At 42.2% G+C, this 17,072-nt stretch overlaps 1 protein-coding gene across 2 annotated transcripts in view; it reads right to left on the reverse strand.

The window, feature by feature from the left end:
* Positions 1 to 16,432, reverse strand: part of PDE4B (phosphodiesterase 4B) — a 395,290-nt gene extending 378,858 nt beyond the window's left edge. Inside the window, exon 1 of one of the 2 annotated variants that reach the window (XM_073357426.1) lies at positions 16,269 to 16,432. The gene's annotated coding sequence lies outside the window, so the exon portion shown is untranslated. The remainder of the gene's footprint in view (positions 1 to 16,268) is intronic. The other variant, XM_073357424.1, reaches the window with a different exon arrangement.
* Between the last annotated feature and the right edge of the window lie 640 nt (positions 16,433 to 17,072).

Below are 17,072 nucleotides of genomic sequence, written 5' to 3' on the forward strand. Positions count from 1 at the left end.
CTGAAGAGCTTATACTATGATTGTCCACTCTTTGCACAATTTTAGTACCATTAGACTTTCACTTGTTTAAGAATTTAAAAAACAAAAAATCACCAAATTCTTACATAAAATTAAGTTACAAACCTTTTCAAAATTTATACTTTCGGCCAAGCAAAATGTAACAAACAGTTAATCACTGTCAAAATATTCTAAGAGGATAGTAAATTATTACTCCAAGGTTTATATCACGTTGCTGTGGTACTAACTGATTCATTATAGCTTAGTTGTTCCAAATGTGGAAGCTAGATCACGAAAATCACCACACAAAACTGCTCTTTCAAAAGGTTAATGACTAAATTCTGCACCCAGAATTACAAATCAAAAATTACCAGATGGCAATGCTAACCAACATCCAACAAATACAATGAACAAAAAAGTACTGTGTGTGTGTGTGTGTGTGTACATAATTTAAAAAAATAAATAAAAACCAACCCCCGGCCTTCCTAATGCGCGCACACACACCCACACACACCCCTTTTAAAAAGAAACTTGGTTGAAGAAAGTTATGCATCAATTTTTTCTTAACTGGAAACAGAGCTAAAACCACCATGTGCCTCTGAAAATACACACAAGATGGGGAAAAAAAGAGCCTGAATGTTCTGTGGTTTGAAAGCTACAGAAATCTCAACAACTCCTTCCCACCTGGAGGAGGATGCCGGGGATGTGGTCCTATTGTCCTAGAGTGCAAGAATCCATAGCTCCATCACTGCACATCCTGGGGCATCTGTTCAGAAAGTCCCTCTGCCTGGCAGCTGCTACCACTACTGCTTACCTTGACTGAGTTCTACCCACCAGCTCCAAGGCGGGTAGAAGACACAGCGTGGGAGCACATGCTGCAATAAGCAGCATTAATTTCTTTGCAAAAAGAAAAGGAGTACTTGTGGCACCTTGGAGACTAACCAATTTATTTGAGCATGAGCTTTCGTGAGCTACAGCTCACTTCATCGGATGCATGCCGTGGAGACTGCAGCAGACATTATATACACACAGAGACCATGAAACAATACCTCCTCCCACCCCACTGTCCTGCTGGTCCACAGGTCTGTCCCTCTCCAGCCTGACAAGTCTTGCCTCAACTTGTAGAGCAACATGCAATGTTCATATTATTATGACAATAAGAAACTAAAGGTCAAACCCTGAGCTCTTCGTACATATTGTACTCCTCCATTCGTTGAGCAAATGCATATTAACTGCAATGGCAATTTTTCCTGCATAAGGATAGGGTAAGAACTGGACAAGAGATTGGAGCCAAATCCTGTCCTTTCATCTGTGGACCAGGAAGGGCCTCTAGAAGCAAAACTCTTAGGAGCATGTGGGGGACGAAGAATCAGGATACAGGTAGGCCAGCATTTCCCAGAGGCATTGTAAAGAAGGACTCAAGAATATTGCCGACAGGCAAACCTCCACTTTGTAAAATTGCAAGGAACTCAAGGGAGGGATAGATCATCAGTCTCAGACCCAGAAGAGCTGCAGTAGCTCTAGCTCACTTCCCTTTCTCGCTCCTGTGAGGCCACTGATCAGAGATATGCCATCCGGCAGCACAGAGACAGAGGCAACAGCACCCTAAGATGATGTGGGAAGCCAGAGGCCAGCTTCCTTTCTGATGGCTGCATACCAAGGAAGAGGGAAGTTCTGGTTCCTCAATATGGGGGACTAGGTGGAGGAGGAAAAAGACACCTACTAGCTCCCTGCCAATGAAGGGGACTAAAAGCAGTGTTGTAATGGGAAGAGACCTCCACTACAGAGAGGAAGAGGAGGGACTCAGCAGCACCAACCTCCCCCATTGTTAGATATACAACCCATATGATTAGTCTGTGATCCAAATCCTCTAATCCTTTACCTCTAGAAGCATCATGGGATATGTTAGGCCACAATATAATTCCGTGGGATGTGGACCACAAAAGATTTAGAACTCAAGGGCTGGCTGTACCGGGTGTGTGCACGCCTTGCCAAAAGACATGACAGCCAGCTCTGCACGGACTACACCTGGAAGAGCTATCAGACAGGTCTGATTGGGGAGCGGGAAGGAAGAGTGGACAACTGTACTGAAGCCCTGAGCCCTCATCTCCTTTCAAAAGCATCTGCAGTCACATCTCACTCTGACATGAAAATGTTACCCACATAAATCCCCATGCACTAAGATAACATACACATTTCTATTCGAGAGCTCAGAGTATATAAGGGAGTGAACTTTTCTAAATTCTAATAAAGAGAGGGGAAGCAAATATGATGTACCAGGGCTCCAGGTTTCTCTGGATGAGCTTAACAGGCCGGCATGTCTTTTACAGTAAAGATACTCCAGTTGTTCCTCCTTTGCAGAAGCCACCAAAGCAATCCTACCAGTCTATTTCTCTTATTGCATGGCCTTGACAGAAAGAGGGAGGGTTCCTTCCCCTATCCCACCCTCATGCAGATATTTCCCAGGACTCAAATGAGTTACTTGGCCTTTGGGACGGATTTTGTGCCTAAATGCAGAAGCTGATTGTTTCAACAGTTTGGAATACAGGTTTTAAAAATCCTTAAGTGCCTAACTTGTTACTAAAAATCAAAAATCACAATGGAATTTTGATACAAGTCTCTTTCAAAAATTTGTCCCACTGCTACCTACTTTTAAAAAGGCTGGCTTGCAGCTGCTGGCCCACACAGGAAACAGCATGTTCCTGTAGGAGCCCATGGAGAGATTGTACTTCCTACAACAAAAATCTCTTCCCGTCCACCCCAACTTGCATGTTAATTGCATGCTACACTATCTGTCTGGATCCTCCTTTCCATAGCCTGGCGCAGCAGAGGCACAGCCATACTTCATTCAGAGAAATATTTGTCAAAGGAGCCCCCTCTATGCACCTGTGGAGACATTCCTTTGCAGAAATTCCAGAAATCTGATCCTAAAAGACACCATAAACCTCCTACAGAAGATAAAAACTTCCACTGAGGATAACATAAATCAATAGAGTGATGGGAACAACATTACTAATGAACTGTTTATACTTAGTGTGCAAAAAAAATGTGCACTATAATATAATCCTTGAGTAGCATCAGTATTCATGAACACTAAAATTAGAGACAACAGAAATTAAGTCACTCCGAATATTTGTTTCAAATTTCTAGTATCTGTGCTGAACACAAAGGCTCAAAGTACTGTTTTTCCAAAATTCATTCGTTATACAACTCCAACCAATATCATCTTTTTTTTAAATCTTCCACTGATTTTCAAAATACAGTTGCAACCACACAAGAAAGTCCTTAAAGAATAAATGGTATATCTTGCAATATGACTGAATTTCTCAAGAGCATTAATATTTGGGTCATTTGTTTGCTCCCAAAATACAATACCTTTTACACATCTATGGGGGGTGGAGGGAGAAACAGGGCTGGTCTCCTCAGCCTCATTAGCTTTCATCAGCAAATCCCTTTAGGTGACAGTAATAAAGTGGAAGGTGTGCCTTAAAGAAAGAGAATTTGTCATGTGCTGCGGAGCTATAGACTAAAACAGGAAACGGTCCCCAAAAAGATACAAACATATATACATTTAAATGGCAACAATAGGGGTGATAGTCTATGTTGTGACTCAGTAGGTCTACATGGGGATAAAAAACCCACAGCTGGCCTGGGTCAGCTGACTTGGGCTCACTGGTCTCGGGCACCAGGGCTGAAAAAGTGCCATATAGATCTTTGGGCTCAGACTGGAACCCAAGCTCTGGGATGCTGTGAGGGTGGAGGGTCTCAGAGCTTGGGTGCCAGCCCAAGTCTGAACATCTCCACAGCAATTTTTCAGTCCCGCAGCCCGAGCCCACAATCTCAAGTCAGCTGACCTGGGCCACCTACAGCTGTGCCGTTTGTCTTTTATCCCCATGTAGACCTACTGTGAGAGGCACAACACAGAACTCGCAGCTCAGAGAGAGATGGGCACTAAAGTTGCTTTAAGCAACTGTGTAATGATTTGTGTTAGTCAAGTATATAAACTGGGAGGGGGGATATAAAGGAGTTTTTGCTTTTTGTATGTGTCTCTGCTGAGGCGGCATTTCAGAACTAGTAGAAATAGCTTCAAGACTGTGTGAAACCTAGTTTGTATGTCTTACTTTCTAAAACCTTAGTCTGTGTAAATAGCAGGGTGAAACAGAGAGGGTTATGAGGGAATTGTTAACTTCAGGTATCCCCCAACCCCAAGACAAACTTACAAGAAAACACCCAAGGCCACAAAAACACCAATAAAATAAAATCAACTGGATGGAACCAGTGGGATTGATAGCAAAGAATAGACAACAGAAGTAATTTTTAGCAGGATGAGCAAAAATGTATTGTTTAGGTTACTTATTGTGATTTATGCATAGAAATGTTTTAGTCAGGGGTTCAGAAGGAATAGGTACATTGATAAGGTAACGGAGTCTGCTTAAAGTTATAGAACAGAGGATAAAAGATAGGTGATTGACAATAGGAAAATGGAGAAGAACAACACAGCAGAGACCAGAGATTTGAAAAAAAGTCATCTTGTCCTCAGATGTAACTTGATCAATTACTTTTCTTGCCTTATCTATTTTTGTATGTCTTAAAACATACAAAATAAAGGATACAAGAAACTGTTTAAACCTAAATTGGAGTATTTGTCACCCAACAGCAGCTTTGCAATTCTGGACTGCTCTGGGGGCTGGAGAGGCCCCGGGCGTTACTTAGACAATTCACAGGACCAGAGTAACTTAGGACAGCCTTTCTTGAACTGCCCTATAGACTGCAGCACTACAGACTGCAGCTCCACCCTTGACATACCCTACCAGACCCCAGCCCTGCCCCTGACATGCTGCCTACTCCAGGACTTTAAAGGGGTCCTTCAGAAGTAACCTTATAGCTGTGTCCTGCACTGCCTCTGCCAAGGAATCCTCCTGAAGCCAGATACATAGCGGCCCTAAAAATCATATTGTTCCAGCTCTTAATGCAGCCCGAGAAAACTCAATTGGTTCAAACACAAGCAGTAACAAGAGTTCTGCAAAATTGTTGTCCAGGGGCTCTAGTGCAAGAAGAGTAGGACCCAGATTTGACAAAGGTACTGCCTGGCCCCAAAACAGCTTATCTATGATGTAGAGATTCCAGCTCCAGTACACTAATAGTGATATCTTATACGGTTATGCTGAAAAGGTGCTGGTAGCTACCCCCAGACTTCTCTTTAATCTGCATCTCATTGAAGCCAATGGACATCCCCTCATTCAGGATAAACGTCAGGGGCAATTATGCTCCTTTATGGATAGCTGAAACAATAGTAAATACCACCTAAGGGACCAAACTACATGCCAGGCCAATCAAAAGGTGAACGATGGGGCAGAGTGGTTTTCCTTGGGAGCTGATCACAAATAGAGGCTGTGTGTGTGCCAGAAGGGAACGCAGCACAAATCCAAGAGAGAGCAGCCTGAAAGCTGGGGACAACAAGAACAGCATTGGTAACATGGCCCTGTGGGGGGGGGGGGGAGAGTGTGTGTGTGTGTGGGCGGGCTACAAATAAGTTGGGAATTGTGAGCAAGAATCCTATTTGTTCCCACTGTATTCAGGGAAACAGGACTTTGTGTACATTCTTTGTAAACAAAACAGTATTTTACCTAAGACATACCTGATTTTTAAACATAAATTTCTCCTCTTAATGGAAATAGCCCTCAAGACACCAAATTTTGGATAACTGCTTGGGCCAAAAGAGGTAAGGCTGGTGTTTAGTAATGGGATAGTTTCCACAGACAAACTGTGACCTGATATTTCCCTTGAAATAAAGCTGGAACAAATAATAGAGACACTTCCAGAAATTAAAGATTGGGAAAAGAAAATTAAACAAGGCCTAAAACAAGACCTGGGCACTTCTTGTTGGAGATAAAAAAAATCTTTGTTGGAGTAGCAGCTACAATGCATCTAGGCAGACTGGAAAGCCAATTCTGGACTTATGAAACAATAAGGTGAACAACAACCTGACTGACATGGACCAGAAGGTTTCCCACGAAATAGGGGAAGCCATGAAAGCTTTGGCCAACTTGCAACTTGTTAATAGAGGTTAGTTGCAGCAAGGACTTAAGGACCATAAAAAAAAAAGTCAGCTACAGAAGAAAATTAAAGGGGCAAAGACCACAGTGGATATGGAATTAGGACAGTCACAAGAGTTGGGTGAGACTGAACACGTAGGACAGTTTTCTACCGTGTCTACCCACAGAAGCCCACAGGGGAGAGGCTAGGATGTCACAGCTCAAATAATGCTAAAGTCTAGTATCTTTGAGGGAAAAACTCCCTGGGAGACTTATTTGGCTCAATTCAATACCATAGCCCAAAGGAAATGGCAGGGAGGATGAGCAGAAAGACAAGTTTCTAGCATTCAGCTTGGGTGGACCAGCTCTGATGGTGCTGCAGAACTTACCACAGAAAAAAAGATGGAGTTATCCAGACCTGGTACGAGCCCTTGATAGTAGTTTGGAGCTAGCCAACAATCTGAACTGGCCAGGGCACAGCTGAGAGCTGGGGGCCGGGGGAGGGAAGAGAGATTCCAACTGAACTGGCAAAGAACCTGGTATATCCAGATAGCAATGAGGACCTCCATGATAAATTGGCAATGAAGCAATTTATACAGTTGGACTTGGACTTCCAGATTACATTCAGTGAACAGAGGCCCTCAGAGGGGCTATGGAATTTGAATCTTACCTGCAACAGTGCACCAGAATAGAAAACAGCTACAGGGGAAAATAGGAGCTAATCACCATGAGCCCTGAAAGCACAGCTCTGAGCCTAGTATGTATGTTGGAACAGGGGATTCTGATCTGGTTCATGACCGTTTTGAATTGTTAGAAAAAGTGTTCACTGGTTTTGTAAAACAAGAGAAATTGGCAACAATGCAAAAACTAAGGGAAGCAGTTCTGTTAAACATTGGTGTTGTTAAAAAAAATGGCCACAATAGAAGAACTGTTATAAATATAAAGTTGGCCAGGACAGAGCATCACAAGAGTGCAGTGAAAGTTCTTCACCCAGTTTGGGGGGAGGAGGGAGATAGAGGGGAAAGGATAGCAAGTTGAAGGGGCAAAGCTTGGAGGTACAGTAGAACGTCAGAGTTACAAACTGACCAGTCAACCACACACCTCATTTGGAACCAGAAGTATACAATTAGGCAGCAGCAGACACAAAACAAAACCAAAAAAAGTAAATACAGTACAGTACTATGTTAAATGTAAACTACCAAAAAAAAAAAAAAAAAAGAGCAAGAGAGAAAGTTACAAAAATATTTGTCAAGATAAGGAAACTGTTTCTGTGCTTGTTTCATTTAAATTAAGCCAATTAAAAGCAGCTCTTTTCTTCTACATAGCAAAGTTTCAAAGCTGTATTAAGTCAATGTTCAGTTTCAAGTTTTTGAAAGAACAACCATAATATTTTGTTCTGAGTTACAAACAACCTCCATTCCCGAGGTGTTCGTAACTCTGAAGTTCTACTGTACACAGCTCAACCCTACAGTTTTTGTTTAGATCTGGGGAGTTAAACAACAAATACGTTACGGATGTGGCCCAGGTGAGATGAATGATTTGTAGACAAATGGTTTACAGTTAGCATGTTGTCTTACCTTCAGGATCAGGAACCATAACAGTTACATGCTGTGGTACTTTCCATAAAAGGAAAAATAGGAGTAATAAAGATCTGCTTTGAGGTCTCCCCCTCTTCTTTCTTTCCACCTCCCTATTCAGGTTTGGCGACTTTTATAGCCTTCTTCCAAACACAGGATTTTACACCTGGTTGTTGTACAAATTGGTGTCTCTAAGGTCCACTGATATCCAGTCCATATATCGAGTCTTTGGCCACCTGCTTGGGCATCTTCCATCCATGATCATTCCAAAGGCCATTCTACAATATAATTCTCAGGACTCCACTGGACATGTCCATATCACTGTAACCTAGCCTCCCTCAAACTTGTCTTCAATTGGGAAAACGTGCATTAGGTCCCTCATAACCTCATTTCATTTCCTATTCTGGAGTGTCCAACTATTTGACCACCTCAACATCTTTATTTCCATGGTGCAGAGCATGTTGATTTCCTTTCTTGTGGCTGGCCATGTCTGTTCTGAACATTAGGATGGGTTGAATTACAGTTTTATATATTCTGGTTCCACAATCTTATGAGAAAGAAGAGTAGGAGACCTATACAGTGCTTACACAAATAAATGAAGTAGAATATAGGATACAGCTCAATTCCAGGAATAAACCCAACGTTATCCATTAGGACTATCTGAGGAAGTATCATGGGATGGGAAGTATCATGGGACAGGACTTCAAATGTGGCTTCCCCCAGAAACAGAGGCTATACCTGTGCGAGCGGAGTCTGGGTGAGTTGTGAAAGTAATGAATTCATCATCAGAACAAAAATGGGCAGAGGCTGTCCAAGCCAGCAACTTCACAGAAACAACAGACGCTTGTCAAGGGGCTGTTGAAAGAAGTCCCTGCCAGTTGGCTGAAAGAAAATTGGGCAGGGAGAGAAAAACTCCAAGAAGATTTGGATGGGAATAAATCAGATTTAGGCTAATGATATAAAATATCCTGACAGACAAATACCACATAAATAGTTAAGATTGTATTATTCAATTCAATATCTGGGATGGGTCACAGAGGGAGTCATCATTTTGGAGTACATCAGGATGATGGGCAGAGCAGCAATGGGTTGTTTAGGCTTGGACATAACATAGGTGGCTATGAGTTGGCAAGACATTGATCTAAATTAAGCAGTTAAACTCCTTTATGGAAAAAAATAGCTGAAACAATAAAATATACCACTGAAGGGACTCGGCCATGTGCAAGACTCATCAGAAGCAGGGCTATGTAGGCAGAAGAGCTTTCCCTGGGGGCAGACTGAAAATACAGGGATTGTGTGTGTGAGAGAAGCACAAAAGCCAAGGGAGAAGCCTGAAAGCAGGACACAGTGAGAAAAGCCTGGTTAGCGTGGCCTTGGGAGGAAGCCAAGAGAGAGCTTCTTTTGGGCAGAGTACTGGCTAGAATGAAGCATAGAATTTTGAACATGGAAAGTGTCTCCTATTTTTTATTCCTACTGTATTCAGGCAAACAGGACTTTGTGAACATTCTTAGTAAAGAAACAGGACTGCACCCAAGAAATACCTGATTCTATCATTAATTTCTCCTCTGAACAGGCACAAGCTGCAAGGCTCTAAATATAACCGCTCAGGCAAAGACAGAACAATACTTATACAGTGGTTTTCATGGCAAAAGATTAAAAAAAAAAAAAAAAAGACTTCACAAGCTATATTTATAAGCAAGTAGGATTTTGTTTTCTGCCCAAATCTGTTCTTTTACCGAAACACCTCTCCACTTTACTCTAAATTATACATTTAAAATTAACAATTAAAATATACATTATGGTTTGTTTAATTATCCAATATTTTTTAATTTTTGCTGCATGTAGCGGAACTCTGAAATTGCAGTGATGAATACAAATAGTGATTAGTATCAGATGCTTCTTCAGAAGATACAAGAAATCCCATAACAGACAATTAGGGAACTTCTCCATAAGGGAAGTTTCTTCCTACCCCCCAGTCAGGTAGTGGTTTTCCTATGGCCTGAAACAAGATGGTTTATATTCACTGAAATAAAATAAAATGTTTTATCCTGCGTACATGTCCATAAGTTCCAGTGGGAAAGTATGCACTGTGTAAACAAATATTTTTAAATAGTTTTTAATTTCCTTTAAATTTCATTAGATGACTCATTTTTATAGTTGTGAGAAAAGCTTTAGAGGAATGTTCAATTCCAATATTTGATTTGTTTGGGTCATGACCCACACACTGTCTAAAAAATTGTCCCAGGACCCAAAGGAATTCTTTAAATAAACGAACGAAAATATAAATATTTATGCATACATAAATAAATGAATAAAAATATCACCAACACACTGACTCCTTTCAGTCACAACTGAGGGGAAACCTTAGTAGGCCAATAACATATGCCATTAAAGACTTGATTCTACGACCTGCTTTCAGGGATATCAAAACATTCTGCTTATGCCAACAGCAAACTGAAAACACAGAATAAGAAAAAGGTTACTGAGACTTCAAATAGCTCTGGGGAAATATCAGACTTGCAGTGATCTGGTTTCTTTCAAACATTTCTCCTCCATTAATGAGCTGTAGCTGGAGGGGGGTGGGGGGGTAGCGCGTTCCACTAGCCTTTCTGAATCACATGCTCAGAATTCACTGTGAGGAAGCAGGGACAAGGAACTCTCATTTCAGAGGCTTCTTCTGATTTAAAAATGGAGATAAATAGAATAGTCCAAAAACTGGACTGGAAGGGGACAAGGGGAGCAGGGGAAAAAAAACCACCTCAGCTATATTTACTTTTACAGAGTTTCACCTCAAATGGGAGAAGGTTTTAGGACTTCTAAGGGGAAGAGGTCTTCCTACCCTATGAGATCCCGGAAATCTGTGGGGAAGGAAAGGATGAGAACTGTGAATGCAAAGAAGCCCCTATAGAGGACTGCCTTCTATATAATGCCCTGTTGTTCCCAACTCCATGGTAACATAGATCCTTGGGAAGAGGTCTTAACAGGAGTTCCTAATGAAAGTTCTCAGGGTTAGCAGGGGAGGATGATGCTATGGGTAGTTGGTCTTCTGCTCTACCGCCTTCCACGGCTCTCAGATATCTCTCTAAACCCCCCAGAGCTCCAAAATAGAAGTTTCCATGGTTCTAAGGGTGGGGACAATGGAGTGAGTCTTCAGCTTTCTTCTTGAGGTCCCCCAGGAGAGAGGCACTCCCTGATATTGGTAAACATTCTTATATGAGAAAATGAAATGAAACCAGGAAACATTGGACAAAAAAGACGAACAAAGAATTTCATGCCATTTCAGTGGTCTTTTTGCAGTGTGATTCCTGTACTGACTGAAGATTTCACACATGAATGCCTCCCTCCCCACGCCCATGGCCGCCCTTATTCCTGTCCAGAATAGATCATCTTGAGCTCTGTTCTTATACTTCTCAATACACACATGGGTACTGTGGATTATGCTTAGTATTCCTAATCATGCCATGTGTTATTATGACATGACTCTCTTTGTACATAATGCCACATTTCTGCTTTTTCTTTTAAACATCCATGTAGGATTATTCTCTTGAGCTCTCGATCATTCTGTTTCTCATTTGAGCTTCTAAAATTTAGTTTCAGCAATGGATAATACTTGAGTGTTATTTACTTCAGATTCCTCTCTTCCTGAAGTGCCTGTTTGCACTATTTATAGGCACTCTTGAAAGCATGCCTATTGCAAGAAGCTCCTTAACAGACCTATCTTTCACATTTAACAAGTTCTTATGCTTCTTCTGCAATAATCAGAATCTTTTTGGTAATATTTATTCCAGTGGTATATGGTCGGTTTTTCTCAGCCAATTTCTGACTAAAAATATCTTCATGAAACCACTCAATCAAAATCAATTGCCAGAATTTTTTTTTCCAATGTGCTATGTTTAGTCAATGCTTTGCATGTATACCTCACTGGGTGACCATCTCACAGAAGGAAAGCCGTCAGTGCATTTAAGCTTGTGCAACTGAGATTTTAGGGTCATTGTTCAATCGTAAAATATTTCTGTGCTGGTGCATCTATGATTTTGTTTGTTTGTTGTTTTAAAATTTCCAGAAACTTTTCTCATGCCTCATCTCAGGCCATTCTGTGTTGTCCTCAAGAAGCATTCGGGGATGGAGGGAGACACTTAACTGTGACAAATCAGGCATGAATTTGCTTAGCTATTTTAGCATGCCAGTGAATCTCTGTAAGTCCTCATTGGTTGAAGGATTTTCCTTTTGTACAATTGCCTCTATCTTTCTAACACTGAAGGTCACCGAATAGGAGTTTTACATAACTATTTGCATTCAGCTTCATCTGCCTTTTACTCCTGTTTAAATTAAAGTCCTTTTCCTTGGCCTGCTGGTTACTTCTAAAGAAAATGTGGCTTTCCCAAGCAACATTCTTGCCTGAATCAAAGTATTCTTGAGTGACTTCACCTAACAGTTCGCACTCCCCATTCTCCCACTGAAATGTACTGTAAATCAGTGCTTCTCAAGCGATCTGATGTGGGGGACTGGCCATTTTTTTTCCAATGTGCGCGCAGACCACCACTTTGAGTAGCACTGCGGTAAATCATTCAGTGCTTTGCAGCCTGCCATATGTAGTATGGTGAAGGATTTAGCCTTCTCCCATTTATCTTTAACACCACTTGTTTCTAGGAAACTTAAAGCACTGCAGTCACCTCCTCCAGCTCTCTTGCAGACTAAGATTCAGGTTACTTCAATTGCTCCATTGTTGTAAGAGATTCATTTTACTTAAAAGACATGACATACAGAAGTACTGGAAAGGAATAGATCTCTATTTCCTTGTTCCAGTGTCTGACATGGGTCTGGGTTACAAAAGGGTATAGTCAGGATCCATGGACACAGTAAATGCTGTTATAGTCATATTGTATTATGAAAAACGAGGAATAAGGAGTTCCTGGTCTCCCTTTCTATACCATTCATTATGTATACTTTTACCAAGTGCCCTCTTATTTATTCTTCTTTTGTCTAAAACAGTAACAAAAATAGTTTCTATCACATTATTGCATAATTTGAGAAATAGTATGTGATCATATACTTAAAGCCTGTGAGTAAATGAATGTCAGGGGAGTTACCACCATAAAACTGATGTAACAGAGCAGAGAATCAAATCCTATCTTTGCACATGTGTATAGGGATCAGAGCTAAAGGGATACCGTCAACTTAAATTTGGTCAAAAGATTATTCTTTATAACACCAATAGAAATATTTTCATAATGTTTAATTCAATTAAAACATATTATAAACACATAACTTATTCCCCTGCAGTGCCTCACCCCAAACACTGAAAGTGAAAGTGACTATCAAACTCACTAAAATTATATTTGTCTAAACTGAGTGATATACAAAAAAAGGAATCATTATAAATAATGACAAATTAGATTAACATTCTTTTGTTTTTGTAATATAAGGTGTTATTTAATAATTTAGGTAAATAAATGTTTACAATATACTTCATTTTGTTAAATCTACATTAATTTCATTGTCATACTTATCCAAATATCTCTTTACTGATTTAAGCACTAATCCTACAAACATTTACTTTGCAGTGTTACATACTTCTAAGTATACCTGGCAATTATTTGTTGGCTAACTTATTACAGGCTTCCTGGTAGAGAAGTAGGATTCTTGATCAGGGATTTGAATGCTGAATGGGTAGGGAAGGGTGTTCCATGTATAAGGGGTGGTGGCATGAAAGAACGTGCGAAGGTGGTTGAGAGAGAATAAAATAAACTGGAAAACAAACTGGCATCATCGGAGAAACGTCAGAGATGCGGAGCAACATGAAAAGAAACAGTCAGATAAGCAGGGAAGAGTAGAGTTATGTAGTGCTTTGTAGGTACCTGTTGTGGTGGTGAGGGGAAAGCAGCAGAAAAATTCAGAGTTGACCTGGACACGATCAGATCAACTGGTTAGGAAGATGATCTTAGTAGCTGAGTTTTGTATGGTTAGAACAGGAGCGGAGCACAAACATTGGTGTTAGAGAGCCCAGAGAGAAGGAGGTTGCAGTAATCATTGCAAGAAAAAATTGGATGAGAGTTTTTGCTGTGTAGACAGAAAGAAGAGGTCAGGTACTGCTGACTGTGGTCTGATAATCAGGTACAGAAAGTCAGAGATGAGCATAAGCTACAAATGTCATCAAAATTCAAGGGGAGGTGGATTTAGTCTGCTAGTTAAGCCCACTAAAGACAAAAGTCTGAGCTACAATTTCTGTAACTGAAGTGGATTCAAACTCTCCCAGTGTGTTCTTGGGAGGCAAGAGAGCCTAAGGGAGAATGGATTCAGTATTTCAATTCAGGCCTAAGTCTAAGCAAGATAGAAACAAAAAGGATTCTGTTAGAATGGCTCACCAGAATCTAAAAAAGAAATAGATGGGAATAAAAAAACAAATAGATGTGCTTGGATATTCCTGTAATAGGCACATTAAAATAGATAAGATGACCAGGGGAAAAAAGCAGGTAATTGCTATGAATGGCTTGTTTAGTCCAGACAGTATATTTGATGCTATAGAAAAAAACCCAAAGGGAAGGCTTTGTCCCTACCCGAAGGAGTTTACAATCGAGATGATTTATTATGAACTAGTCACTTATTTACAATTTAGCTACCACATCTGGAGATGACAGTGGAGGAAAAAAAATAAATCAGAGTGTGTCAAATCAGTGCAGTGCATGTTTTGTTTCATTATGAATGTAAAACATGACATAAAAGTGCAATTCTAATTTGATATGCAAATCCCTCTACACTAACCTTGACTGTATGACAGCAGTAAAATGACAACATTCTCTAAAATTCACACCTTAATTCTGTATTACTGCTTTTCTTGTATGTTAGTAAAAATTTTGAAAAATGAAACAAAATTATGACAGCTCTAGTTAAGACAAAACGTGACTACAGCAAAGGGATTTCTCTTCAGTGCGGGTGACCTCTTGAAATATTTTACATTGCAGCAGATGGCGTACAGCACACAGAGCAACTTGTCCCTTCAGTAGTTGCAATTAATTACAAGAATCTTAATGTCTGGTTGCCTATCTAGGCTGATTTATCATGCCTCAGCCTTCACATCGAGAAGTCAACCATCTCTTCTATCATGGTAACTAATGCTTCATGGTTCTGAAGGTACCTGTTGCACACAGAACTAAACTACATCTCTTATTAACACAAATACACCCCTGAAGTATCTTCTCCATAACACAGGAATGTTAAATCCCCAAATCCCTCCTAAACTCATCTCCCATATGGCACTGAACTGAAAAGAGGCAGCTTTAGGAAAACAAATGGACTCAAACCATATGTTAATGAATATGATGTACAGCAGTAAAACAAATGAAAAAATGTATCACATACATGCTATAAACAGATTTAGCTTGATCAAGAAGTTACTGGAGCTACAGCTCCAATCCTTCAATATCACATTGCATTATTGACTAGACGCATCATAAGTGGGTTTCGGCTTCTTTTCAAACATTAAGCATAGGTACTGCAGAAAACACAACACTGGACTAAATGGGCCAATGGCCTGCTCTAGCACATCAACTCCTATTTTCTTATGTACATACTAAGAACAAATTAAAAAGAATGATAAATCAAGAAACAAACAAAAAATAATCACAATATAAACACAAACTGAAAGAATATGTATTTTTCCATTGTAATTACAATAAATAAATTTCAGATAGAACTGGAAAAAGTAACACAAAAAAACTGATCACAAAAGTTATTGTAACCAGTGAAATAAATAAATGGGTAAGCCGTTACAACCAGGATTTCTTGAGAAACTAAATCAACCAACCGGCAAGAAATGCGCTGAAGATCTGTTAAGACAGCACAGAATATAGAATACATAAAATGTGATCATCTTTTTATTTTACAACCTAACTCAAGCAAGCAGCATAATTCTCAGCCACTTCACTTCCTTCTGAACTACAGTTTAAAAGCAACACCACTAACATCATTTAAATCATCTTCCTCTTACCTTTAAAAATAACTCCCTCAATTATGCACACCTGCATCTCTACTTACGATGCATTTGCTTCAAAGCTGCTTTTTTACACAAGGTTTGGAATGGGTTTCTTGGGGACAAACATTCGTGAGGCGATCACAAAGGCTACTTGGGCTCACCTATGCTCTGAGAACAAGTGACACAGGCAGGCTACTCTTAACATCTCAATTGTAAGGAGAGCGAGGGACACCCTTCCTTCTAAAAGTTCCTGAACGTGCCTCTTGGTGTGTCTGTATTCACACTGTCAGTCTTGGCAGGACCATCCTGGGATGGATGGAGATACTCAGCTAGGAAGTACTGCAGGTCCCCGCTTGCCCTATACCCCTCTCCAATACCGCATAGTGGGATCCAATCAACCCCTATTTGCATTTCAAGCCATTCCCGCAGCTCTACATTTCCCTTTAGCCCTGGTCGCTCTTTGGGGCACCCTGTCTCTCTGGCTTTGTCTCTCTTTCCCTGCCTGGGTCCCGCTTTGCGGAAAGCCCCAGCCCAGGGCAGCCCCGGCCGTTCCCCGGCTGACAGAGGCTGGGGCAGGGAGAGGGGCACCAGGGCAGCTCAGCTCGGCGGGCTGCCGCCCTCTCCAGCCGCCCGCGCACGAGAGGAGCGCGGACCAGCGGGCGCCCCGAGCTGTGGGGAAGCGCTTACCTTAGCCAAGGCACCGGCGTCCTCTTCCGCCGCCGGGCGAGGCTCTTTTGTTCTCCGGGGAGGGGGCGGGGGGTGAACGCGCTCTCCGTGCTCCCCGCCGGGGCTGAGCGTGGAGGCTGAGCCGAGGCAGTCGCCCGGCTCGTCGGCGCTACGCGGAGCTCTGCCCAGCCCTGGCAATGACAATGGAGCGTTTGCATGGCGCGGCGGCTTCGCCTGCGCGGGGAGTCTGAGGGCCGCCACCTGTCAGCGCGCCGCGGGCAGCCCAGGCCGCGCCAGCCTGAACCGCCCAGCGCCCCGGCGGGCCCCGCGCTGGGGCTCCCGCCGGCCCCCATTCCGTGAGGGGCATCCAGGGCAAGCGGGGTAGGGGAAGGGAGTGGAAAAGGAGCTGCCCGGTGGTGGGGGCAGTGGAAAGCAGCCACCCGGGAACCCCGGCTTCTGGGGGGCCGCAAGAAAGAGGCGCCCAGGAGCCCGGGTAAGAGTGGAAGCAGGAGCTGCCCTAGTGACTGGGATTGGAGCCGCTCTGTCGGCCTGCACCTGCCTTAAAGCCCCCACTCCTGCTCCCTGTGGGGAGGGCTCGTCCCCTGGTAGTTTCCTGCCCCATGAGCTGTGGTGGGGACACAGCCTGACCCCCCCACCGCAACCGCAATGCTTCCTCCACGCCCGCAGGCCCTGCTGCGAGAAGCCTCATGCTCATCTGCCAGCCCCACTTCTCTAGGCCGGGGCTGGCCAAAGAAATAAGGGGGCCGTTAAATTGTGATAGCCCAGGCTTGGCCAACGTGTGGCTCCGGAGCCACGGCGCTTCAG

The sequence above is a fragment of the Lepidochelys kempii genome, chromosome 8, assembly GCF_965140265.1.
Source record: "Lepidochelys kempii isolate rLepKem1 chromosome 8, rLepKem1.hap2, whole genome shotgun sequence".
Classification (NCBI taxonomy): domain Eukaryota; kingdom Metazoa; phylum Chordata; order Testudines; family Cheloniidae; genus Lepidochelys; species Lepidochelys kempii.